This window comes from Herpailurus yagouaroundi, unplaced genomic scaffold (assembly GCF_014898765.1).
Source record: "Herpailurus yagouaroundi ecotype Mexico unplaced genomic scaffold, PumYag 28, whole genome shotgun sequence".
Taxonomy (NCBI): Eukaryota; Metazoa; Chordata; class Mammalia; order Carnivora; family Felidae; genus Herpailurus; species Herpailurus yagouaroundi.
The window spans coordinates 17574924-17601098 of record NW_024412376.1 but is presented as its reverse complement, the minus strand read 5'-3'; the positions used below and the strand labels follow the sequence as shown (position 1 = coordinate 17601098).

The 26175-nt window shown below is 39.1% G+C and overlaps 1 protein-coding gene across 4 annotated transcripts in view; it reads left to right on the top strand.

Annotated features, from left to right (window-relative positions):
• GALNTL6 (polypeptide N-acetylgalactosaminyltransferase like 6) overlaps positions 1-26175 on the top strand; it is a 1208379-nt gene that overhangs the window by 1040948 nt on the left and 141256 nt on the right. The window lies entirely within an intron of this gene.

Sequence of the window (26175 nt, the reverse complement as noted above, 5' to 3'; positions counted from 1 at the left end):
CATGTGACCTCAGTTAGATCATTTAATCCTCTCCAACCTGAGTCTTCTCATATGTTAAAAGAGAATAATAGCTGTACCTAACTCCTAGGGGAGCTGGGAGGACAAATTAAAACAAAGCATTCAAAGCACATAACCTAGTACCTGGCGTATAATTAGGTGTTTGATCAATAATGGTTATTTTTATTATTACTTGACAAAGTCCAAACTCCTTAGTGTTATGTACAGACCCTATCCAGCCTGTACTTACTACCTCCCAACCTCATCTTTAGCCAAACCCTTCACGCCCTAGCATTCTGCCATATCAACTGAAGTACTGTGGTTTCTTATTCCCCCTGCCACAAATATGCTGCCTTCTGTCCAAAAGCTCTGTCCTCTGTTCTTCCTCTCCTGGTGAACTCCTACTCATCCTTCAAGGACCTTTTTATTCTGGACCACTTTCCTTAACTCGCATCCCCATCTGGAGTATGGGCCCGTGTTATGAATTTAATTTCAATAAAAAATTGAGCTCCTTTTATTTTTTTAATGTGTCAGGTCTATGCCAATCAAGAATAAATTGATATTTGGGAATGCAGACCTTGCCCTCAAGGAGCTTACAGGTCATTGTGGAACAGCAAATGTTGTGACAGGTGTGTTTCCAAGTTTCATGAAACCATGTGAAGGGGCCTCTAATCCTGCCTCTAAGAGTCTGAGATAGCTTCTGGAAGAAATGAATTTCCACAATCTTCTGAGTCTAAATTTGACATACATTGATCCACTGTCAGAATTGAGCTACTCTTAAGAATAAAAGAGCGTGCTATTAATCACCATCCTGAGCAATAGACATAAACCAGGACTGTCCAGGACAAGCAGGACATGATATCACCTTATTTACATCAATCTATGTTACAACAAATGTGTCCACCTCCCATGTCATAGATTCAAGTGACTACCTGTAGTGAAGAGTACAGTTCCTGACACAGCTTAGTAGATGTGAAGTAAATGTTTATTCAATGCCTAGAATTCATGAATTTAAGAAGACAGAGGTGGCATATGTCTGAAGCCAATTAGAAAACCACAGAGAGTTAGGAGCTCTCCAGAGCAAGGAGAAGAGACTCTTTTACCCCATTAGGCTACAAAGAACACAGAAACATGGCAGCTGTGAGCTGAAGGAGGAAAGAGAAATGAACTTCCTAAAAATCAATCCATTAAACACTCCTTCTGTGATTATGTTGATTTGTCCTTATCCTCAGACCACATCACCTGGAAAATGTCACGGGGAGCAAAGGATAGTAGGGTGCACAATGTCTTCTGAACACCTCATCCCTTTCCTGACTAAAGCCTGTCAACAAAGCTTTAATCCTCCAGACTCTATCAGGCCGTGTCAATGGCCAAATTTCCCTATCTCTATAGCTCAGGCGTACAGAGCTGTGACCCGTGACATCCAGCAAAATATGATGAGCTTTCTCTTTTTCAGCACCAGAGAACAGAGAACATTATGATCACACAGGGAGGTAACTATACCCTCAGAGCATAGTTATCTGAGCCATACAATTGGTGTAATAACAGAGTTATAACAACTGAAACATACAATTAAGGATAACTACTACTTAATAGGAATTGGCACATGTACGGAAGTAGGGGTAGAGTACCCGCTGCCACACACACTCTGTATATTTAATCCCCCAGAGGGGTGTCTGATAAATGTCATACAACAAAGACCAGGAAAGAACCCTTCGGGCTTTTTTTTTTTTTTTTTTTTTTTGTATTATCAGGACATAGCAGTGAATAGAATGAGCTACAGGCAGTCTTCTGTTCTATTTATAGCCCAAACTGAATATTTAGAAGCCAGTGCTGATCCAGTGACTGCAATTTACAACTCCTAAAGCAATGTATAAATAGATAAATGATTGAAATCCAGGAAACTCCATAGCAACACTACACAATAATCACAGACTCTTAGAGTTAATACCACCCAGCTTAACTGGAGAACTTGCCTCCAAGCGGGTCAAAGCACTTGGAAGATCTTTTTTTACACTTCATCTTCTCAACATCTCCGTGAGCTAGGAAAAGGAAAAGATTATAATATTTAGGAAGATGGAAAAAGGCTCTGAATACAAAAAATTCCTGAGAAGAGAAAATATGGGCAGTCAAGTGTTAATTATCTGCTTGTTTATCACAGAGAAAACCTACTTTTAAGATACTACTTAAGAAAAATATATAAGGGCTCTTCAAATTCTAAGATTACTAGGGAAAATAGAAATGTAATTTTATATCACTATTTCGCTGATAGACTATAAAAGGAGCACCACGCTGGGAATGAGGCTGCCTGCGTTAGGGCCCGTCTTTGAAATTTCTAGCTGAAGCACCTAGTGCTGGGCATTTACGGGATCTACTTCCAACATGAGAACAATATTTCGTACTTCATCGCTGATCAAAGCTTTGGGTGAATTCATATACAGGAGAAGGCTTGGCCATCATTGGAGCATTACACAAATCTAAAATACTGAGAACTGTTATTATTATTTTTTTTAATCCTGGAAACTGAAGGCACTGATCAAGTAAACTGAGAAACATAGCTCTTCTTCCAAAGTTTGTTTCGGCCATTACCTCAAGAACATCGTCATACCTCAAGAATTTTCAAATTGATATGGTACATGACAACCTGTGAATTCATAGGAATACCGTGTGCATTACACTGACTATGCAGATATTAATTACTGGATCCAATACCAAATAGAGTGCATTGATTTCTTTGGTGTATGTAATGAAAGTCTATGCTGGAAGTCATAGAATTGTCTTTAAAATTCAGAAGATACAGGGGCACTGGGTGGCTCAGTCGGTTGAGCATCTGACTTTGGCTCAGGTCATGATCTTACAGTTCGTGGGTTTAAGCCATGCATCGGGCTCTGCACTGATAGCTCAGAGCCTGGATCCTGCTTCAGATTCTGTGTCTCCCTCTCTCTCTCTGCCCCTCCCCTGTTTGTGCTCTCTCTCTCTCTCTCTCAAAAGATAAATAAACATTTTTTTTAAAATCAAAAGATGTGGATAAGAAAATTGTTTTAGTGAAGGGCAGATAATCTCTGGCCACAAGTGAGTTTAAAATACAAAACTCTCAAGACAAGTTTAAAATGATGAATATAAGTCAATGCCTCTTATTGTAAATCCCTAAAATAAGCAATAAACAGCAAAGAAATGACTTGGGTGGAGTTTCCTGGAAGCAGAGCTTAAGACATGGATTTGAGTACATCTAATTTCTTTCAGGAATTGCTCTAGGAGAGACCCACAGAAGAGCGAGGTTAACAGGGAAGGAGAAAGAGCTGAGTAGGATGTAGCCTGATCCACAGGCGTCTGGAGCACAAATCACACACAGAACTGTACCTCCACGAAAAATGGGAACTGGGCTTTTTCACCGCCATGTCGGCCTGTCAGTGGCCAGCTCTGAACGTGACACAGGGAAGGGGTGTAATCTCTCAGGCTTCTGTGCAAGGCAGCTGCCTTCAGCCAAAGACAATTTTACAGAGCAGAAGCAGCTGTGAGCTGTTCCCAGAGCACCTGCAGGGGCTGGGGAATGAATGGATGTTCCAGTAGAAAAGAAAAGGGACCCAGTGGGGCACAAGCAGCTTCTAGGACTAAAACTATGTGTACTATTTAATTATATTTGTAATGGCCACCAATGAGCTAACATAGAAATATAAAATTTATGGGGGCACCTAGGTGGCTCAGTCGGTTAAGCATCTGACTCTTGATTTCGGTTCAAGTCGTGATCTCACGATTCGTGAGACTGAGCCCCAGGTTGGGCTCTGCCATGACAGCGCTGGGCCTGGTTGGGATTGTCTCTCTCTCCCTCTCTCCCTGCCCCTGCCCTGCTCGCACACATGTTCTCTCTCTCAAAATAAATTAACTTACAAAAAAATAAATATTGAATTTTTGCACTTTCCAAAATTTCTATTATCTGCTATCCAAATTCCAAATTTGAAACTGCATTATAAGTTTCTCTTGAGAACTCTGCCTTGATTGTCTTTTAATTTCAACCGTGCCTTGCAGCATGCTGTGAATTTCATATTTCCTCAAAGAATGGAATGGAAAGGAGAGGGCTGGCATGGAGCAGAATAGAATCAAATCTCCTGAAATGAGTTGAGGCTCTTAGAAGGACATAAGACTCGTGTCATCACAGAAAACATGCTAAGTGCAATTACACTGAACTATACTGTAAGTATAAAGAACTCTGCTATAGATGTATATATACCTGTTATTATAGGCATTTTTAATGCTTCCAATCATCTTGAATCGATTTATGAATTTCTGCCAAAACATAAAGAAGTATATGAACATTTCAGTGAAACATGAAAGAAACCGAAACACATTGTTAGAACTTAGGACAAAACCCCACTGGCTTAAGCCCATCATAGAAGTGCTCTCAAGAGTGAGGCAGGACCCCAAGGTGTGTAGGAGGAAGGAAGCGCTGTCAGTCCAAACCAGGCTGTTGGTGAGCATTAAGTACAGACCAGCCGTGACTAGTTTGGTAAATCTGATGAGGGATATCACCTCAAAAGGCATAAAAGTTGTCTATGAAGACCACTTCCTTCGAAAAGAATCTAAGGTTACAGAATTCTCCAAATTCAGCTTTTGAAGTAAAGTCAAAACAAACAAAAAAAAATTGTAATTTCCCACGAACTAGTTCTCTGAGCTCTGCTACAATCTGACCTATCCTTGTACCCCCGCAAATCCTAAGTAGCCCGTAACAACAGTCAGCGATCACTGAGAGTTTGTTGAGCCACAGCACATTTCCGGTGCTTCCCATAAACTAACCCTCATTCTCACGACATAGATGTTATCTAGCACCATCAGCCCCAGTTTACAATGAGGAAACTGAATCAGAGACAGTAAGTAACTTGCCAGAAGTAAGTTGTGGGAAGAGGACTTGCACCCATGCATTCTGGCTCCCAGGTCCTTGCTCTTAACCATTATTCTATGCTCTGTCCTTACCATCCAGTCTCAACAGGATGCGAGCTCATTCCCAATGTTCTGTAAGTTGCACTTATATGTGAGTAAGGCCCTGTAATGTGTGTGTGTGTGTGTGTGTGTGTGCACGCACACGTGCGTGTGTACGTGCCAGCCAGCGTCCAATTACCATCTTCTGGCAACCACACTCTGATTTCCCTCTAGAAACAACTCCCTCCTTCATCTCATGATGGTTCCATGAGTTGATTCTACTCTTTAGTTACGCAGCAGTCAATGCACACATAATCAGTACGTTCATACTGTGTTAGTCATCTTCCTTAGCCTCTGGAAAGACTCATTCAAATAGAGAAGGAAAACAGATGGACCTCTCATGAAGCAGAGTGGATTCTCCCTATCTTTTTCTTTCATTTCCTAATTCTCTTCTTTTCTCCCCTCCTTCCACACATTCTCATATTTGCTCTGAATTATGCGAATCCAGGTGATCTTTCCTGTATTCATCATCAGATGCTTAGAAAACAGAAATTCCGATGTCCTCCTATTTCTTTTTTTTTTAAGTTTTTTTTTTAACATTCATTTATTTTTGAGAGACAGAGAGAGACAGAGTGTGAGTGGGGGAGGAGCAGAGAGAGAGGGAGACACAGAATCCAAAGCAGGCTCCCGGCTCCCAGCTGTCAGCACAGAGCCCGACACAGCCCTCGAACCCATGAACTGCAAGTTCATGACCTGAGCCAAAGTCAGATGCTTACCCCCACTGAATCACCCAGGTGCCCCTGTCCTCCTATTTCTTTCCCCTGGGAACCACGGGCAAATTTAAGGAGCATAAAAGCCCTAGCAATCAAAGAGGGCCCCTACTATTTGAACTAATTTCTATATTGTCCCATAACAGCTGTAATTGTACATTTTTTGTTAGAGGAAGATTTAAGATTTGTAGCTTTTTTATTCTATCGGGATAAAGACTCCATTTCTTCTGTATTTTACGGCACAACACAATGTCAGGTAATATCCCTTTACTTTGGCCCTGGGCCTGTGTGCACTCAGTCTTTGGTCCCTTTTATGAGGAGTGGTTTTATAGGAAGTTATTTGATACAACATGAAAAGTTTGTTCCTTAAAAACTTTAGATGTGACAGAACAGGTCATGGGACAGTGCGAGCTGTAGCTCAAGATAGGTTCTGCTCTGGTTTTAGAGATAGGTTCAGACCAAGCCTATGACAAAAAAATATCTGGTTTATCAATGACAAATCTCTAACCTGGTTAAAGGTGCGTGATAAATTCGTCTCAAGGTTCCTAGAGAAAAACGGCCAAGATGAAAACAAGAAAACACCCAGAAAAGATCATGGAATAAATTCCATGTAACCATGGATGGTATTCTCTCGGCCCATAGGACCAAATCACAAAAGACACAAGGACAAATGGGGTACATTTCTATTAATGGCATTCAACTTGAATATTCCTACAAATGATTTCCAAGCATTTTTTGTTTAGGCCCACAGTGTTTCATTTGCTGGCGCACAGAATTAGAATGACTCAACTACAAACACCAAAACCCAAAGAAGGATGGAGAGGAGAGCCTCTGCCTCTCTTCACATAGTTTCTCCTCTCCCCCCCCCCCCCCCCCCCCACATATCCTCATTCCTCTGGCACCAAACCATAACCGTGGCCAGGCCCTCTAAAGCATCTCCTCCATGTAGCTTTCTGACTCCCAGATTTTATCCCTCTTCTCGAGATGATAGCCTTTATCTGATTTCCCCAAGGTTCCCGAACATTCAAACTGGCCTCTCAGTAAGCTCAACATCTCCTTACGTGGTTCAAGAAACTCCCCTGTGAGTGTTGGACGTGCCCTGACAGGAGCAGGTCTGTGCACCCTCCTGGAGCTCATGCTTCTACGTCTCCATCTTCCCAAGCAGGAAATGGACCCAATACAGAGACCCTCTAGACGTGGTTACACTGATTCACTTTCCTTCATTTTTTTTTTTCATATTTTATCAGAGAGGGAAACATCACAGTCTTTGCAGGTGTATGTTTCTGCCTTCACACTCATGGCCTCTAGCCCAAACAGGGAACAATAGTATCTATTGTTTCAACTCTGCTGTCTATTTGTGTACATGCCTGTGTGTATGTGTCTATTACATTGTGCATGTAAAACTTGGGAAGTAATGCTCGACATTGCCCCTCAACGCAAGTGATAAAATTATTTCTCAGTGGCCAGTTAGGAGTGGCTGATAAGGTTCAATATCTTCTAAACAAAAGGATACAGAGGTCTTCATTTCTGCCATAGCAACACAGATTTTTGTCAATAGTGGTCATGGGAACTTAAGTAGAGTTTTGATTGCATGTGTCCTCTGTGCTACTTTGCAGAGCAGAAATAGGAAGCAATTATGTGATAGTGATAAAAGCAACTCATTTTTTTTCCTTCACATTATTTTTAGGCTAAGAATATGAATGAAAACAATATCTTACACTTTTGATTTTTAATGAATTCTGATTGACCTTCCCCTCAATTAGTACAGATTTGTAAGAGTCTATTATAATTGCCTTCTGTTTATCTCAATTATTTTAAGCATTTTTTATTTTAACGGTGATATCTAAATACATTCTTAAATCCCAATCTTTTCCCTCCAATGCAAGGATAGACTACAATGTTGTGACATCTTAAAGAAAGAAAAATGAAGAAATATTCACCTAAATAAGTCATCCTGAAAGAAAGAATAGCACACTGTTGGCCTCAAGAGATCATTTCGAAGAGTAACTCCAAGAAACACTTTCAGAACTCATTTCCCAGGTTGCTTTCAGAGTTTGTTTAAGAGTTAAGAAATGATGTCTTACTTCTCTGTAGTCAGATCTTACTTTTTTGTCCAAAACAGTAATGCTAGCTTGATCTTTTAATTTTTCTGCTAAATCTGCACTTCCTCTTTTATCTGGTAACTGGTTACTTACCCATCCCATCCTTTTCCAACATCATTCAGTCACCATGTCCTGCCAATGTTACCTCTTAAATATTTATCCCATCCATCATTGTTTCCGCATCATTGGCACAATTACTTCCTCGGCAGTCACATGGCCAGCTGCCGTCCCCAACTGTCTGCCACCGGTACGTGCTCTGAAGTATCAGGTCTAGGTGATCTTTCCTTTTATCATCATCAGATGTCTAAAAAGACAGAAACCCCAATGTTCCCCTAATCCTCTTCCCTGGGAACCACAGGTAAATTTTAATGCCCCAGTCAAATCCACTGTCTACACTGCTATCAGAGTAGTCCAAAAAAAATCCTTTAAAAAATAAAATCTTAAAAAAAAAAAAAGGTGGAGGTGCGGGGCTGCCTGGCTGGCTCAGTTGGTGGAGCTTGCGACTGTTGACCTCAGGGTTCTGCGTTCCATCCCCACGTTGGGTGTAGAGATTACTTAAAAATATAAAATCTAAAAAAATTTAAATGAAATCTAAATGCGATATTCCCATGGTTAAGAGTCTTTGGTGGTATCCAATCACTTACACTCTAAGATTATAAACCTGGAATTCATAAGCCTTGGTTTGGCCCTCCAAGCATCTCTAATTCCCTTGAATCTCTATGCATAATTTTGGGTGGATGTGCATTTATTCAGAGGAAAATGGTAGCTTTTATCATTCTCTGTGACCTAGCAAAGAATAAGAAAAGAAAGTTCCACATCAAATTCATGCTCCATAATATGGTTTGCAAGGCCCTCGACAAGCTGATCCCTACAAACTTCTCTAGCCTCACTGCCCCCCCCATAACACTTTGCCTTGTACTTTATTGTTCAGCTTTAACCAGGTGCTGGTTTTTATGCACACCAATACATGTCCCACACACCACATTCTCAAAGCCTCCCCAGAAGTGGGTGGCTCAGTGGGTTAAGTGTTCTACTCTTGATTATGGCTCAGATCATCATCTCAGGGTTGTGAGATCAAGCCCGGGTTAGGTTCTGCACTGAGCGTCTGAGCATGTAGCCTGTTTGAGATTCTCTCTCTCTCTCTCTCTCTCTCCTTCTTCCTCTCCCCTGCTTACAGTCTCTCTCTCTCTAAAACACACACACACACACACACACACACACACACACACACACAACCTAGAAACACATCATGCTATTCTTCCCTGTATGCATTTGTTCTTCCTTCTCCTGACTAACCCCACTCATCCCACTGCCACACCCAGGTAATGTGAGGAACCCTCTGAAAATACCATAAGGTGCTGCACATACCTCACCCATTTCTCACACCACATACTGTTGATTCTGTGTTTGCCCCACTAACTCTGCACTCAACAGGGGCAGAAAGGCTACTACTCATTTCTGCATCCTGTATTTAGTACCTTGGATTTAGGTTCTCAGTAATTGCTGCATTGAATTGCAAATGAATAGACAATTTCAGCACCCTCCTTGGCCATCTATTAGGTAGCTGATGAAAAAATCCCCTGGCAAGTCAATATCTGTTGTGGACTAACTGTGTCCCCCCCAATTTCATATGTTGAAATCCTAACTCCCCTGGTTTTAGGAGGTGGGGCCTCTGGGACACAATTAGATCATGAAGGCAGAACCCTGAGAAATGGGATTAGTGTTCTTATTTTTTTTAAGTCCCCAGAGAACTCTCCAGCCCTCTTTCTTCTGTGAGGATATGAGAGGTAGGAATTCTGCAATCAGGAAAAGAGTCGTCACTAGAACCCTACCACACTGGCATCCTGATCTCAGACTCCTCTGCCTCCGGTACCATGAGAAATAATCTTCTGTTGTTTGTAAACTACCTAGTTTATACTACTTTGTGATAGCAGCCTGAACTAAGAAAACATTCTATAAAATTGACGTTACAAGAGCCAGTGTCGATAATCATCTACGTCTCTGAAACTATAAAGGATTGGCCCCCCTCAGTGCAATAGTTATCTAAGCCCACAATTCTGTTATTTTTCCAGTGATTGAGGTGAAAGTGAAACACTAGTAAGTGTTTAGTAGATTGTGGAAACCCAGAAAAACTTCCCATATTCCCTTCATCTGATAATAAACCCTGCCATGTTGGCCACAGAGGTGAGCTATATCCCACTTTGTTCTATGCAAAGGGCAGGTGCTTGGTCTAAGCAAAGCGAATCAAATTCCTTTTCTGGTATTCACATAGGAACATTGTAAGAAAGAATCTTTCTATATCTTAGGATTGCTAGATAAAATGCAGAATGCTTGGCTAAATTCAAAATTCAGAGAAACAACAAATAAATTGTTAATGTAAATATGTCCCAACTATTACATGATTTATATCACCAAGGTTTGAGGAGGTTTGTTACATAGCAATAGCTAACAAGGCATAGATTTGATGCTAAGAATTAATTTCTAGGGAGGTGAGTGGGGGATGGGCTAGATGGGTGATGGGTTAGATGGGTGATGGGTTAGATGGGTGATGGGTACTAAGGAGGGCACTTGTAATGAGCACTGAGTGTTGTATGTAAGTGATGAATCACTGAATTTCTACTCTTGAAACCAATATTGCACTATATATTAACTAACTAGAATTTAAATAACAATTTGAAAAGAAAAAAAGGAACTAATCTCTTGCTATTTTGAAAAATTGTTAATTTGAGAAATGAGCATAATTTTTTAAAATATCTATTCCAAAAACACATCTTAGAAGTTAGGAAAGAGAGTATTTGTCAAAATCAAAGGATATTTCAAACTTGCTTCAGCAAGAAAGGGATCAAAATACCTCCACGTGGCTTCTCTATGTGACCTGTGCTTCCTTCTAGTCTGGCGACTTCAGCATAGGCTGAATTCCCATATGGTAACTGAGAGCTCCAAGATCAAATTATTCCAATGAACATGATAAAAGCAAGGTGGTCTCTCATAGACCACTTGGAAGTCACTGGGTATCAATTTTGCCATACAGCAGTCATAATCTTAACCAGATTCAAGGACAGAGACATATACCCCACTTGCCAATGGGAAGGTCTAAGAACTTATGTACATGTTTGAAAACGGCCATAAAGTGTGAGAGGAAGAAATGGGAACAGATACAGAGCAGGCGAGGGTGTTCTTTTTCTCTCCTGCCATATGCAGTTGGATGAAACTTCTTTGTTGATAGCTTGACCTAGAGGGGAAAATAAGATGATATGTTTTATCCAGATTTTGTGTAAATTATAGTTATAACCTCTTTGCTTAACACCCATTCACCTCAGTCCCTGGGTTTTTGTTTGTTTGTTTGTTTGTTTTCTCTGTTTTGTTTTTAAGGAATTAAGGTGGTCATTAATCAGAGGGTACATGTTAATTTATTAAAAGGTAAAGTTTTGAGATGAGGTATTAAAAATCCATGCCATTACAGCAAGTTTTAGTTTGATATAATGACAGGAAATGAAAGCGAAACTGACTTTAAGCTGCAGTCAGTGCCTAAGAGGAAAAGCATATTTTGCGTTCCTTACTAAGATAAAGGGGTAATGTTTTCATAAAAAAAAAAAACAAACCTGTCAAATGTTTATTAAATCAGTGAAGCAGAAAACAAGCTTTCCTGCAGCTTCATCCATGCTTGGATTTTAATAACTAGCATTTATCCCTTGAATGAAAAGTCATATTTGTATACAGGAAGAAAGTCTCCCCACTCTGCACTTGGGATTTTTAGCTCTGAATAGTCTCCATTGCTGATGAAATAAGTCATTTGCTCTGCCATTTCATATTATTATTGAGTTCCTTCTGGTGTTGGTGTTGATGGGAGTGTAAAAGCCTGGACGAGGCAGGGAGAGCAATGAAGGGATCATTCCAATGGTGAATGGCAGAGTATAAGGTAATATGGACCCTGGTAGATTACAACAGAGATGAGATGAGGAACTTAAGTGATGTGCACTCATCAACATTGTGTGAGGATCTCAGAGCACATCTATGCCAAAATATGGATTTTAGGAAAAGGTGGAGGTCATGTTGGAAGACAAACAATGCAAAACACAGCGGGACTTTGGTGTTATAAATGTTATGTTAATCTGATCATTGTATTAAGTGTTATGAAATCTGATCTGTGTTTTATATAAGAGAAGCCGAGCACCTTTGCTCAGCCCAAATGGGTTCAGTAACAGACTGGGCTCTTTGGCAGTCAATACAGTAGGTGTGCGGTTGGAGGGGCTATTTATTTATTTATTCATTTATTTTACAGACAGCACACTTGCATGAGCAGGGAAGAGACAGAGGGAGAGAGGAAGAGAGAGAATCTTACGTAGTCTCTATGCTCAGCATGGAGCCTGACACGGGGCTCAATCCCATCAACCTGGGATCATGGCCTGAGCTGAAATCAAGAGTCTGACACTCAACCAACTGAGCCACCCAGGCGCCCCATGGTGAAGGTTTTTGAAGCTAAAGAAGGAGAAAAGATGTCTTAATCCATTTGGGCTGCTGTAACAAAAGACCACAGACTGAGTGGCTTATAAACAAAAGAAACTTAGTTCTCACAGCTCTGGAGGCTGGAAGTCCAAGATTAGGCTGCCAGCATGGTTGGGTTCTGGTGAAGGCTGTCTTCCAGGTTGCAGGCTGCCAATTGCTCACCGTGTCCTCACATGGCGGGAGGGTTGAGGGAGCTTTCTCTGACGTCTTTTATAAGAACACTACTAATCCCATTCATGAAGACTCTGCCTCCTTGACCTAAGCACCTTTCATAGGTCCCACTTCCTAACACCATCACCTTGGGGGTTTGGTTTCGACACATGAATTTTGTGGGGGATACAAACATTCGAACCATAGCAGAAGAGTTTGAGAGCCAGAGAGGAGTGAAAAGGCAATCGAGAAAGTCTTGAGACGTTGGATTGGCATCTGCCCCCATCTAGCCTGAGAGACTGCTCAGCAAGACCTGTGGAGAGCAAGGTTAATTTCAGAAGCAGAAAGAGTTGTGCTGTCCAGACGCTTCGTGAAGCTCTGAGCATGAACTGGGTGGCTTTGGATCTCAAGGATAGGTTAGGATACACGGCACAAGGCCTAGGTTCCAGGGTAATCTTTCCCCAGCCAGCTTCATTTAAAGGAACCACTGGGTGGCTCAGTCAGTTAAGTGTCTGACTTAGGCTCAGGTCATGATCTCACAGCTTGTGGGTTCGAGCCCCACGTCAGCTCAGCTGACAGCTCAGAGCCTGAAACCTGCTTTGGATTCTGTGTCTCCCTCTCTCTCTGCCCCTCCCCCACTTGTGCTCTGTCTCTCAAAAATAAATAAACATTAAAAAATTTAAAAAATAAAACAAAATAAAGGAGCCACCAGCAGAGCATGACCACACCAGTAGAGGATCTTCCTTATGGATGGGGCTGGCGACAAGCACAACGGCAAAGTGACCCAATGCACTGGAGTAGAAAAACCAAAGGCAGACTTGCTCCTAAGCACACAGTTGACATCCCCAGAGACTCCTAGCAAACCAGGGAAACCTGGTAGGCAGGAGACTAAAACCCTCTGTCAGCCAGATGGACCCAAAGACTTTTTGAAGACCACTATAATCTGATTATTAGTGTTAATATGACCTCATTTGTCCCTTCAGGCAGGGAAGGCTTGAGCTGTTTAGATCACATAAGGAGACGATTAATAACTAAAACAATCACCATGGTCATTATACTGGTATGTAATATGAGGCCATGATTAAACTTGTGACCATTTAGAAATTAGAAATGAATGAATCCAATAAGAATTGCAGGGTAAGTATACTGAGGACATAATTCTGGGATATAAAAATCCAAAATTGCACCTTGAGCCAAGTCTCCAATCCACCACATTGTTCAAAGAGAGAAGTGGGCAGGAAGTGACTTAAGAAAATAAGCCATAACATTTACACTTTATTTGTCCCCAGACACCTTTGAAGAGATCTCCCCGGGTGGATTCTGCATTTTGAGGAGTAGGGTGCAGGTGGTCCCAGTATATCGTTTAGTGTGCACCTATTTCAAGGATAGGATGACTAGGAAATAGCAGCTGTACCCACACAGGTGAATCCATCCACCCGTTCACTGTAGGAGTGAAGAATGGAATTTTAGACCAATCACTCTGGTGCCCATTCTTGGAGGTTTTCCATTTGACCTACATAAACACACATACACATACACACACACACACACACACACACACACACACACAACAAATGCACCACTTTGGGTCACAGAAGAGTAGCTGAGGGACACAGCACCTTGGTCACATAAAACTAAGACTATAAAAATATTTAGCCATTCTCCTGCTATACCCAGAGAGACAGTTGTTGATGTAGCCTTTTGACATCCAGAGTTTCCATTTCATCTTGTTAGATCAGTGACAACGCTGAAGATACAGAGGCAGCAGTATTTTGAACAACTTCAGAACTACCAACTTAATTGGAACACCAAAGCCAGGCCATCACACTCTTTTTAAGGCTATAGGCCAGTTTAATGGCCTATATAATTTGTACTGACATACACAAGGTTTCTTTTTTCATCAACTTTATATCCTTCCACAGGGGAGTCTACTATCCTAAATATAAAGAAAGCAGCCAAAGTATATTCAATTTTATAAAAACCTTTTAAACCATTATGTTGTATTATATGTGTTTATGTTTGTGATAAAAACAAAATTATAGATCGTGGCACAAAATAGTACAAAATTTGTACTATGATTTATAATTTTGTTTTCCTTATTTTATCCAAAAAGCTGAAAAAGTCATAATTCTGCCACCTGCTCTTGGGTAACTAGCTGGCCCTTATTCCTTTTCTACTAATGCTTTCCTAAACATTAACACTTGCATTTGTAAATCTAGAAATACAGAATTTTTTTTGAGCAAAGGCTTCTGCTGTCATTATGAGCAACTCTGAAATCCTGTTATGTATTATAATATACCCTAGGGCGCTAGTGGAGATAACTTGGAAAAAAAATCCAAAAAAATAAGCCTATGTTAAACCTTAGAAATTAGAAAATTAACCAAAATCCTGTGTCTATCAAGGGTTATTATCATTACCAGCAGCTTAATAGAAATGCAAATATGTCCTCTTTTAGAGCTTGAAATTCAAGATGAGATCTGTTATCAGTTATTTAACAAACCATCCCAGAACTTAGTGACTTAAAACAGCAAACATTTTGTTTAGTCACAATGCTGAAGTTCAGAAATTGAGACTAAGCTCCACTAAATGGTTCTTCTGCTGGTCTCACCTAAGAGGGATGAACAACTCATCTTGGTTTGCCTGGGACTTTCCCAGTTTTAGCATTGACAGTCCAGCATCCCACAAACCCATCAGTCTCAAGCAAAACAGAAGAGTTGGTCACCCTATGTCCGGGGTCACTCATGCGGCAGTAGTCTTCTGATGGCTCACCTAGAGCTAGGCAGTCTAAGATGGTCCCACTTATATATCTAGTAGTTGGTGCTGATTGTCAGTTGGACCATGTGTCTCCAACAGGCTAGTCAGGCTTCTTCATGTGGTAGCAGGCTTCTTGAAGATGTAGGAAAGAGGCCAAGCCCCAGTGGACAAGGCCTCTGCTTGCACCTCATTTGTTGATGTTAGCTAGACCAAGTCACACGGCCAAGTCAATGGCAATGTACCACACAAGGGCATGGGTACAAGAACCCATGATCCGTACAGTTCAGCATAAGGCCATTTAGTATCCAAATTTAACAAATCCTCATTTTGCGTGTTGTGTTACTTTCGGAGTCTATCTTCTACTTGGTAAGAAAAAGAGCTCCTTGTTCCTAAGATACAGTCCAAATAACTACTGCCTCTCAGAAAGAAAAGCAGAAAATCTCTGTTGCTTTTTTTGCTGCTGCTGCCATTTGTTCCTGTTCAAAGAAAAAAAAAATTTTTTTTAAGTCCTGAAGTCTAGCTCAGCCTAATGGAAACAGTAAGAAATGCAACGATGCTAAGGCATAGAGACAGTCACGGAGGACTTTCTCAGACAGCAGAGTGCAGAAAGGAAACTTCATCTTATGGCACTCTACTAGCATAGGCCTGGGCACCAAATGTTAAACTTCTTTACTTACACAATTCTTTCAGCTTGCACATATCAGAGCTATTTCTGCCATTATACATATATAGTCCCAAGGTGCATGAGTTAGGAGAAAACATAGCTTTCTATGACTGGAATCAAATATTCCTTCCATTTCTGCATCCAGCTCTTTCCAAGAGGACCTCTTTCTCCCAGCCCAGGACCTACTTCATTTTTTGTCCCTAGACTGACCACCTCCCTGTGTAACAGAAAGGTGACATTCCTCCCTCATCCTTATGGTCCCCATTACACAAATAAAGGCAAGGAAATTATACCAAAAAAGTAAGTTTTTAAAGATACGTTACACAGATGAATTTATCAGTAGTTATTTAATGACTCTTTTCAAAATCCTAGTTAAGCGGTGATTTAATACTTAAAAGAAAAAATTGTTAGAAAAAAATTATGTTTTAATCTGCAATATTGTTTTACTCAACAACTGAATTCGAGCTGAAAATAATTATATTTCAGCTGTAATTGTTCTGTAATTGTTGAGTCATGGGCCAGCTAAAAATTTGGAGTTACATAATTGAAAATTATGTGGTTCATCTCTATGCTGATTGACTTGGCTTGATTGGGTCCAGAGGGAAATTGTGCCATTTCATTTCTGATCAAATTCAGACTGCAACCCACATGTCCAGAATTCTCACTGCAGCCATGGAAATGAATGGAAATTGAGAGCCAGTTTATTTTCTGAGGCCAAATGGAAGAACTCCTTTTGATTTCTGGACCTAAGTTTTAATTGTTAGTGAATTTTAAAAATAACTTTTTATGCATGTTTATCTTTCAATGTAATGGGGTTTTTTTTATTAGTAGACCCCCAAAGGATACATGAGATGTATTAAAATTCAAGATAACCCTTTTTGTCTGAAAATAGGAGAAAGTAGGCAACAAATATGTAAAAAGTGTATTGAAACCCTACCACATTTTTCACATATGGGGAAAGAGTCAATATGTGAAATGGAGAATAACAGGAACATCAACAACTCTTTAGAATGCAGTGAGAATCAGAGAGTGAGGCCACAAGCATTAAGAACTACATCCTGGCTTAGTGAAAACAACCAACTGTACACTTGGAAATATGCATTTGCAAGTGAAAACATGGAGATTTTTTTCATTTGTGCCACATAAAGAATGGTTCGAGTATACTTTTAGATTATAGCCTCATAAATTTAAACTCAGCAAATTTTGGAATACAAAAATGGATGTAGAAAAGTAAACTAGTCTACCATAGGTAAAAAGGAAACATACCTATTATCCAGTTCAATAGCCTTAACATAAAATAGAAAATTGATTTCTATTAGGCATTCAAAAGTTATATTTTCATAACCTGAAGAATAAAGAATGTGCAACAGGAACATGTTCCTTCATGATTATGTTAATTTCAAAAGATGTTTTTGTGTTTTTTGTTTTAAGTTTACTTATTTATTTTAAGAGAGAGAGAGCATTCACAGGCCCGGGAAAGGGGCAGAGAGAGAGAGAGAGAGAGAGAGAAAGAGAATCCCAAGCACGCTCTGCACTGCCAGGGCAGAGCCCAAGACAGGTCTTGAAGTCACAAACCGTGAGATCATGACCTGAGCCGAAATCAAAAGCCAAAAGCTTAATCAACTAAGCCACCCGACAGGTGTGGTTTTTAATAGCAAAAGTTAAGACCTGATTTATGAGTAACACTCATAAAGTAAGTACATTAATATGTTAAAAGTTGCATGAGATAAAACCACATTAGAACAGGTCTACAGTGTGTTAACATACGAGGGGTACAAAACCAGCATGAATATTTTGTAAGAAATCAAGGAACGTGAGGGGCACCTGGGTGGCTCAGTCGGTTAAACGTCAGACTTCGGCTCAGGTCATGATCTCGTGGTTCGTGGTTTCGAGCCCCGCGTCGGGCTCTGTGCAGACAGCTCGGAGCCTGGAGCCTGCTTCGGATTCTGTGTCTCCCTCTCTCTCTGCTCCTCCCCTGCTCGTGCTCTGTCTCTCTCTCAAAAATAAATAAACATTAAAAAAAAAATCAAGGAACGTGAAGATAAACAAATGAGAAATTGTGAGAAACAGGACTAGTGGGGAGAGTTTCAAGTAATTAGCACTATATTTAACATGGAAAACAGAAAGCATAAGAACATGCTGAAAATAATGAACTTCCCCTCTTCATTTCTTCAGAGGAGAAAATAATGTTGACACATGAAAATATTTTACCTTTAATCTGTGAGGAGCACAACTTTCTTGACCTCAGCGCAACATCTCCCATTAGTTAACTCATATTTGCGTGGTGGCATGTGAGTTCCTGTCCACAAACTCACTGGAACGTAATAGAGTACAATACTACATTTTCCTCAGAGCCATGTAACTCCCACTCTGCGTCCCCTTCACAAAACTAGTAGAAAATTCATTCTCTCTTCTCATGCAAGTTCCCCTGTTTTCAGGGAGGGCGATGGTTCTAGAATCTTATTTAAGCCAAATTGTCAGAGTCGCCTTTCTGATCATAACGGTCCGTTCACAGGTTTGCCACCAAGATCCATACGGCCCAAGCCACTTGGTTCCTTCAAATCAGCAGTTCTGCTCATTTCGTGCAAATCCCAGCTCATGGGGTATAACTGCCGTATGTGTTCCACCCTGGAGGTCTTGTCATCTCCCAAGGCACCTTCACGGTGCAGGAGGTTGCCTCTGTCACTGCAGGACCTGACAGATTCTGCCTCCCACTTCCCTCTCTGGGATCTCTTCAGGCTGCTTAGATTCGCTTAAAAATAAAAGGGCTCTTATCTTTTAGCAGCTGCCTCTTTCCAAGCCCCCAGAGCACGAAGGCTGCTGTCCCGGCTGGCTCTGGGCTTGAAATGAGAAGGGTTGTGGTGATCAAAGAGGAAGGGCAAATACTCATTTCTTTATCAATAATTTCTTGTGTTTCACTACTATGTGGGAATTTTTAGCACCCACTCTGTGTAGGCACTGGGTACTCTGTGTATATCCTCCCCCCATGCTCCAGCTTCAGCAGGACTGGCCTTCTTCCATTTCTTAATATTATGCTCCCTCCTACCACAGGGCCTTTGTATACCATCTTTCTTTGTCAAAACCATCCCTTACCTCCTTTCTTTCCATTTCTTTTTTGAAATCATTTATCCTGCGAAACTTTTCAACAGTTCCTCTCCGAATATTGTCCTCATAATGACATGTCCCTAGCAAGTGTTATCTGTAGCCTGGAATATGCTACCTTACGATGGATCTGTAATTTCTCAGTAGGATTGCTACTTTTCTCTACCTTTTATTTTATTAGGTCTTAAATCATTGGCCTTGGGCTGGTATGGAATGTGAGCTAGAGCTTCAGGTTAGGACACAACTTAATGTGAACTTTTAACTTCCAGGCATGAGAAAGTAAATAAATTTGTACACTTTTACCCTTTATGGCAAACCAGGATATAGAATTCCAGAAATATATATATACACACAATGGAATGATGGGCAGATGTTTAAAAAATAGACCAAGGAAGGTCTTTTCAATATAGCATGATCATTAAACGTATTAGCTAACTTTTAAAAATTAGGTGAATTTTTAAAATTAAGTAAAAAGCACACTGTTTGTAGGGTGCAATCATTTGTATAGGAAAGGAAGGAAAAAAATGATATAGTTGTACCTCCTTAGATGAGCATAAAATATCTCTGGAAGGACATCCAGTAAATAATAGTGGTTGGTTGTGATGAGAAAAACAGAGTGGCAGGAGATAGATGTAGGAGCAAGAGTGTTTATAAATATGTGAATGTATTATCTATTCAAAATAATTAAATGAATATTTTTAAATGTTTTAAAATAAAAATTAATGGATAGATAATCAGATTTTCACAGTGGGACAAGATAGAGTAATATGGGCTAGATTGACCCGTCCACCTAAAAAGACATAAAATACATGAAACAGTGATTTTTAAGATGCTCAATTACAGAACTGTAATTACAGAACTGAAATTACAGAATTTTCAACCTGGCAGTGAAGGACAGTGATCCCTGAGAGATGGAAAATAATAAAGGGAGGTCTATGATTGCCTCTGCTTCCCAACTGGAGAGTTTTTAGGTTATGGTATAAGGAAGGCGAACCTGGGTAGGGCTCAGCCTAAGTTGGTAGAGAGCTGGAAATTTGGGGAAAATGGGCCAACTGGAATGTCAAGGGCAGAACACCATGAGAAGAGAGCTACACAGAGAGCTCTAGAGATCTACAGATCTGTACCCTTTGAACATTCAGCAGAGTAATGACAGGAACATGTATGTGAAGGAACTACCCAAGACTGGGCAAAAGAACATTCAAAAGAGTCAGAAATAACAGTGCCCAGAACAAACAGAAGTCTGAGAATAGTGTCTGTTTTCACGATCCAGACTGAAAAGTTTGGTAATTTGAAGGACATTCAGTAGAGCACACAGAAGGTCTTGTCTTAAAAGTAGTGAATAATTTGTCCTAGATTATGCACCGCTCCAGCCCTGCCTAATAAATTGTAAGAACAAAACCCAAGAGGGTTAAACTATTTCCAAATAATGTAACTACATCCAAGAACAAAATGTTTAAAAGAATACCAAAACACCCAACACCCCAAAATGTAAAAGTTTTAGAACCCAAAGAAAAAATTACCAACCATGCAAAGAAGTACCAGTATATGTCCCATAATGAGTAAATAATTCAGTCAATGGAAACTAACAACGGAGAGTCAACAGACAGGACATTAAGACTGTAATTATAACATATTCTACATGTTCAGAAAGTTAAGCAGACATGTAAGGTATAAAAAGACCAAAATAAAAATCCTAAAGGTGAGGAAAAAAGTGTAAGATTAAAAGTGCTTTAGATGGGATTACAAGCAAATTAGACATTACAAAAAAATTAATAAACTGGAAGATATAGCAGTAGGAAATATCCAAAATTGAAACACAAAAAGAGAAGTTATGGAAATGAACAAAGTATAAAATTCGAGTCTCTGGAAGATATGGACAAAAAGTAGGAACAGAAAGAATACTGGAGGAAATAATGCTCAAGAATTGTCCATATTTCATGAAAACTATACATGCAGATCCAAGAAACTCAAGTAATCCCAAGCACAAGTAACTTTACCAAGAAAACTCTATAGCTATAGCATGTGTCATGTCATAATAAAATAGCTCAAATTCTATGACATAGAGAAGCTCTTAGGCAAACAAACAAACAAGCCCACACGCCCCAAAAAACACCAACTCATTGTGTACAGAGAAACAAAGATAAAGATAACACATTTCTTACAGAAAACAATGCAAATGAGAAGAGAATGAGCAACGTCTTTAGAGGATTGAGAGAAAAAAAAGCTGGTAACCTAGTGTTCTATAGCCAACAAAAGTATCTTTAAAAATGCAGATGAGGAGCACCTGGATGGTTCAGTCTTTTAAGAGTCAGACTTCAGCTCAGGTCATGATCCCATGGTTCAGGAGTTTGAGCCCCGTGTAGGGTTCTGTGCTGACAGCTCAGATTCAGAGCCTGCCTCAGATTCAGTGTTGCCTTCTCTCTCTGCCCCTCCCCTCATGCTCTGTCTCTGTCTCTCTCCCTGTCTCTCTGCCCCTTCCCTGCTCTCGCTCTGTCTCTCTCTCTAAAAATAAATTTAAAACATGCAGATGACAAGATGTTTTCATAAATGCAAAAGATCAAACTCCCACTACAAGAAATGTTAAAGGAAGTCATTTAGGCAGAAAGATACAAGGCAAAAAGATACAAGGCAGAAAGATACAAGGCTGGAAATATGGGTCCATACAAAAGAATTAAGGAAACAAAAATGGTATTCATAATATAAGTTCATATATGTGAAAGTTTATTTTTAAATCTTTTTAAAAGACAATACTTAAAATAATGATGTCATGTGGGATTTATAGCATATGGGAAAGTAAAATGTATGACAACAGAGTACAAAGGTTAAGGGAAGAGACATAAAAGCATTCTACCAAAAGATTTCTATCATATATGTGCACTGGTACAGTATCGCTGAAAGCTAAACCGTGATCAAAAATAAACACATATGATATAAACCCTACAGCAACCACAAAGTAAAAAAAAAAAAAAATCACACGGAGTTTTTGTTAAGTCAAAAAGGATAGTGAGTGGAATCATGAAAAATATTCAATGAATCAAAAAATGGAAAAAGAAATAATAAATGGGACAAATAGAAAACAAAGAAGCTGATAGATTTAAGCTTAACCACATGAATAATCATATTAAAAGTAAATAATCTAAAAAAAAAAAAAAAAACTAAGTGATCTAAATAGCCCAGTTAGAAGACAGAGATTGTAAAACAGCAAGGTGCAATTGTGTGCTACCAACAACAATGACGACAACAAAATCTTAAATATAAAGACACAAATAGTTTTAAAAATAGAATAAAAAGATATAAAAGTTATAAATAAATATTAGTGTTTAGAGTGTATAAATCTAAAGGAAGCTGAAATGTTAACATCAAGACAAAATAGATGTCAAAGCAAAGAATATTAGCAGAGATTATTAAAGTCATTTCATAACAAGATTAAAGTTAACTCATCAAGAGTACAGAAAAATCTTAGACATTTATGCCCTTATTAACAGAGCTACAAAATACATGAAGCGAAAAACTGATAGAACATCGTGAAGAAATAAACAAATTCAAAACTATAGTCATAGATTGCAATACCCCCCCCCAGTAACTAATGGAAAAAGGAAACAGAAAATCAGTAAAAATATACACGACTTGAATAACACTACCAACCAACTTTACCTAATAAATGTGTATAGACCCTTCTACTTAACAGCAACATAATATGCATCCTTGTCAAATACACATGGAGCATTTACCACGATAGGCCATATTCTGAGCCATTAAAAAGTCTGAAAAAATTTGGAAGGATTCAAGTCATATAAAGTATCTTATCTGATCACAATGAAATTAAATTAGAATCAATAATTTTAAAAAAAGGCCAAAAAATCCCGAAATATTTGGAAACTAAATTACACATGTGTATATAACAAATAGGTCAAAGAAAGAAAACAAAAGAGAAATTAGGAAGTATTTTTAACATAATGAAAATGAGAACACTGCATATTTTGGGGGGGGGGATTTTTTGTGGGATTCTGCTACACGAGTACTTAGGTGAGATTTATAGCACTAAATACCTATATTAGAAAAAAGAAAAGCTCTCAGGTCAATGATCTTAACTTTTACCTTAAGGAATGAGAAAAAGAAGAGATAATTAAACACAAAGTAAGTAAAAGATTAAAACAATAAGAACTAAAAAGAAATCAATAAAATATAAGTGAAAACAACAAAGAAAAATCAATGAAACCAAAAGCTGGTTCTTTAACCAGATCAATAAAATTGGTAAACCTCTAGGCAGACTGACAAGGCAGATGAGAGAAGGGACACAAATATGCTCAACAGCATTAATCACCATGGAAATGCAAAACAAAACCACACTGAGATACCATGATATCCCAATCCTAATGACTGAACTTCAAAGACTGCCCATATGAAGTATCGGTAAGAAGGCATAGCAACTAGAACTCAAACACTACTGTTGGGAATATAAAAGGGTACAACCACTTTGGAAAAGTGACCGTTTCTTTGAAAGTTAAATATACCCATCATATGATCTAGTTATTCCACTCCTAGGCATCTCCTCCAGAGAGAAATGAAAGCCTATATCCTATACACAAAGATTAGTAAACAAAATTCATAGCATCTTTGTTTATAACAGCTCAAAACTGGACACAACCCAAATGTCCATCAGTAAGTGAATGAATAATCAAACTGTGGTATATTTGTGCAAATGGAATAATACTCAGCAATAAAAAAAAAAGTGGTGAACTATTAATACATGTTAAACATAGGTGAATCTAAAAATAATGACACCGAATAAAAGAAGCCAGGCCCAGAAAAAGAATACAAATTTTATGATGACATGTATATTAGATTCTAGCAACTGCAAACTAAACTATAGTAACTGTAGATCAGTGATGGCCTAGACAAAGAGAATGACAAGGTCAGAAGGGAGGAATTACAAGAAAATTTGGAAGGAAGGCTAATATGTTCATAATCTTGAATGTAGTTATAGCTGCACAGGTGTCTAAGTCAAAACTTTTCAAACTGTAGACTTAAAATACATGCAATATTCTGTATCTCAACTATACTTCAATTAAGCTGTTAAAAATTCAAAGCTAATTAAAAGATTAATGGACAACTGTGAGTAAATACATACATAAATGAAAAGTTGGTTTCTTACCAGTCATTCACACTAATGAAGATAGGAGACATTAATTTATTTGGAGCTTGGTAAAAACCTCAATGAAGGCAAAAAGGATCCATTTGAATCTACTTTATTATATCTAAAATTAATAGAATTTTAGAATTTAGATATTCTAAATAAAATGTACCTAGAATACACTACATGGTTTTTTTTTTTTTAAGAAAACAAGATGTAAGAACACAAGATGCTGTGCTTCCAACGAATTACAATACATGCATACAAACAAAAAAGCAACGTAGGACTTTCCCTTGCTAGTATAATTCCAGATCTAGGAGAATTCCAGTTTTGAGGTTCATTCTGCCCAGTGTAAATTTTGATGCCCTTTGGTCTCCCTTGTTACACAATCAAATGAGAATATATTTGTTTGACTTGAGGTGTTTTCTATTTGTGGTTCAGTTTGAATAGGATTGAGAATTTCTGGTCACTTATGCCCAAGCTCTGCAGAAGCGGAGTTACACTGGTGGCGAGTTCACGGGGGAACTGCACTCGGTACATGTTACAGTCCTCATTTTATCCAGCTACAGTTGTAATTCCACTCTGAAATTCGGTGCATGGAAAATGGAAAAAGATTAGGCTGCTGGAGAGAGGGATAAAGTAGGTTACATCTGGTTCTAGGATTTTTCTTTCAAACAAAATAAAAAATTGCATGAGATGCCTTGTGTTATTTTTCTTAATCCTGCTCACTTTCCTGGGTAGAATAATAAATCCCCTTTCCTGCCTTGCCATCTTTCTAGCCACATAGAGGCTACACATTAAAAAATACTCTTAAACTGAAGTAATCAGGCCAAATACCATTTTCACATACAAAGCCTTTGAAATATAGAACACGCAAATTCAAGTTGATGTTGTTGGAGTGCCTCAAAAAACATTACCAAGAGCAGGCCTTCAGTTGATGTGTCTCATATGTTTATACATATTTTAAAATGTGTATCTTCAACATTTAATGCCTTGTACTCTTATGTATAAATATCCTTTGTGTCAAAAATTTTTCAAAACTATCACAAAAACTACATTGGAAATGTGGGGTTTTTTTAAATTTTTTTAAATGTTTGTATTTATTTTTGAGACAGAGAGAGACAGAGCATGAGCAGTGAAGGGGCAGAGACAGGGGGAGACACAGAATCCGAAGCAGGCTCCAGGCTCTGAGCTGTCAGCACAGAGCCCAATGTGGGGCTCAAATTCACGGACTGTGAGATCATGACCTGAGCTGAAGTCGGTTGCTTAACTGATTGAGCCACCCAGGCACCCCTGGAAATGTGTTTTTTTACAGATTTGCTTTGTCTGTCTGCATAGGGACATTCTCTGAGTGTTTCCTATCCACCTTTATGTACTTGTCTCTCTTTGCCCCCAAACACTGAAACAGAAACAGAGTTGCAGTAAAGAACTCAAAGGCTTTGAAATCAAAGGACCTGGCCCAGCCCCAGAATCACCACTAACTTCAGGCTTGCACTGCTGCTCCTTACCTCTCTCTGCCTGTTTCTTTAAAACAATACATGAGAATGATATTCACAGGATTGTAGCGAGGATTAGTTCAAAGGAATTGGGTAAAACTTTTAGCCAAGAGCCCAGCAGGTATTGAGGACTCAAAAAAAAAAAAAAAAAAAAAACTAGCTCTACCTTTAAACTGCAAAAAGTTTAGGACAGGACCCATAACTATAAATGATCTCATCACATAGCAACGGGACTACTTGTGCCCTAACAGGAATAGAATACTTGAAAATTATTACTTGAGCAAAAGGAATATTTCTTTGAAAGGCAGAGAAAGCCTAAAAAGAATAATATAATTAAAATGAAAAGACCTAGTTTACTTTTTAAAGTTTGCTTGCTTCTTTGTTTGTTTGTTTAAGTAAATTATTTATTTATTGAGGCACTGCTCAATCTCATGAGCCGCAAGATCATGACCTGAGCCAAAATCAAGAGTCAGATGCTTAACCCAAGCATCCCCAAAAAACCTAGTTTAAATTCCACCTTTGGGGCGCCTGGGTGGCTCAGTCGGTTGGGCGGCCGACTTCGGCTCAGGTCAAGATCTCGCGGTCC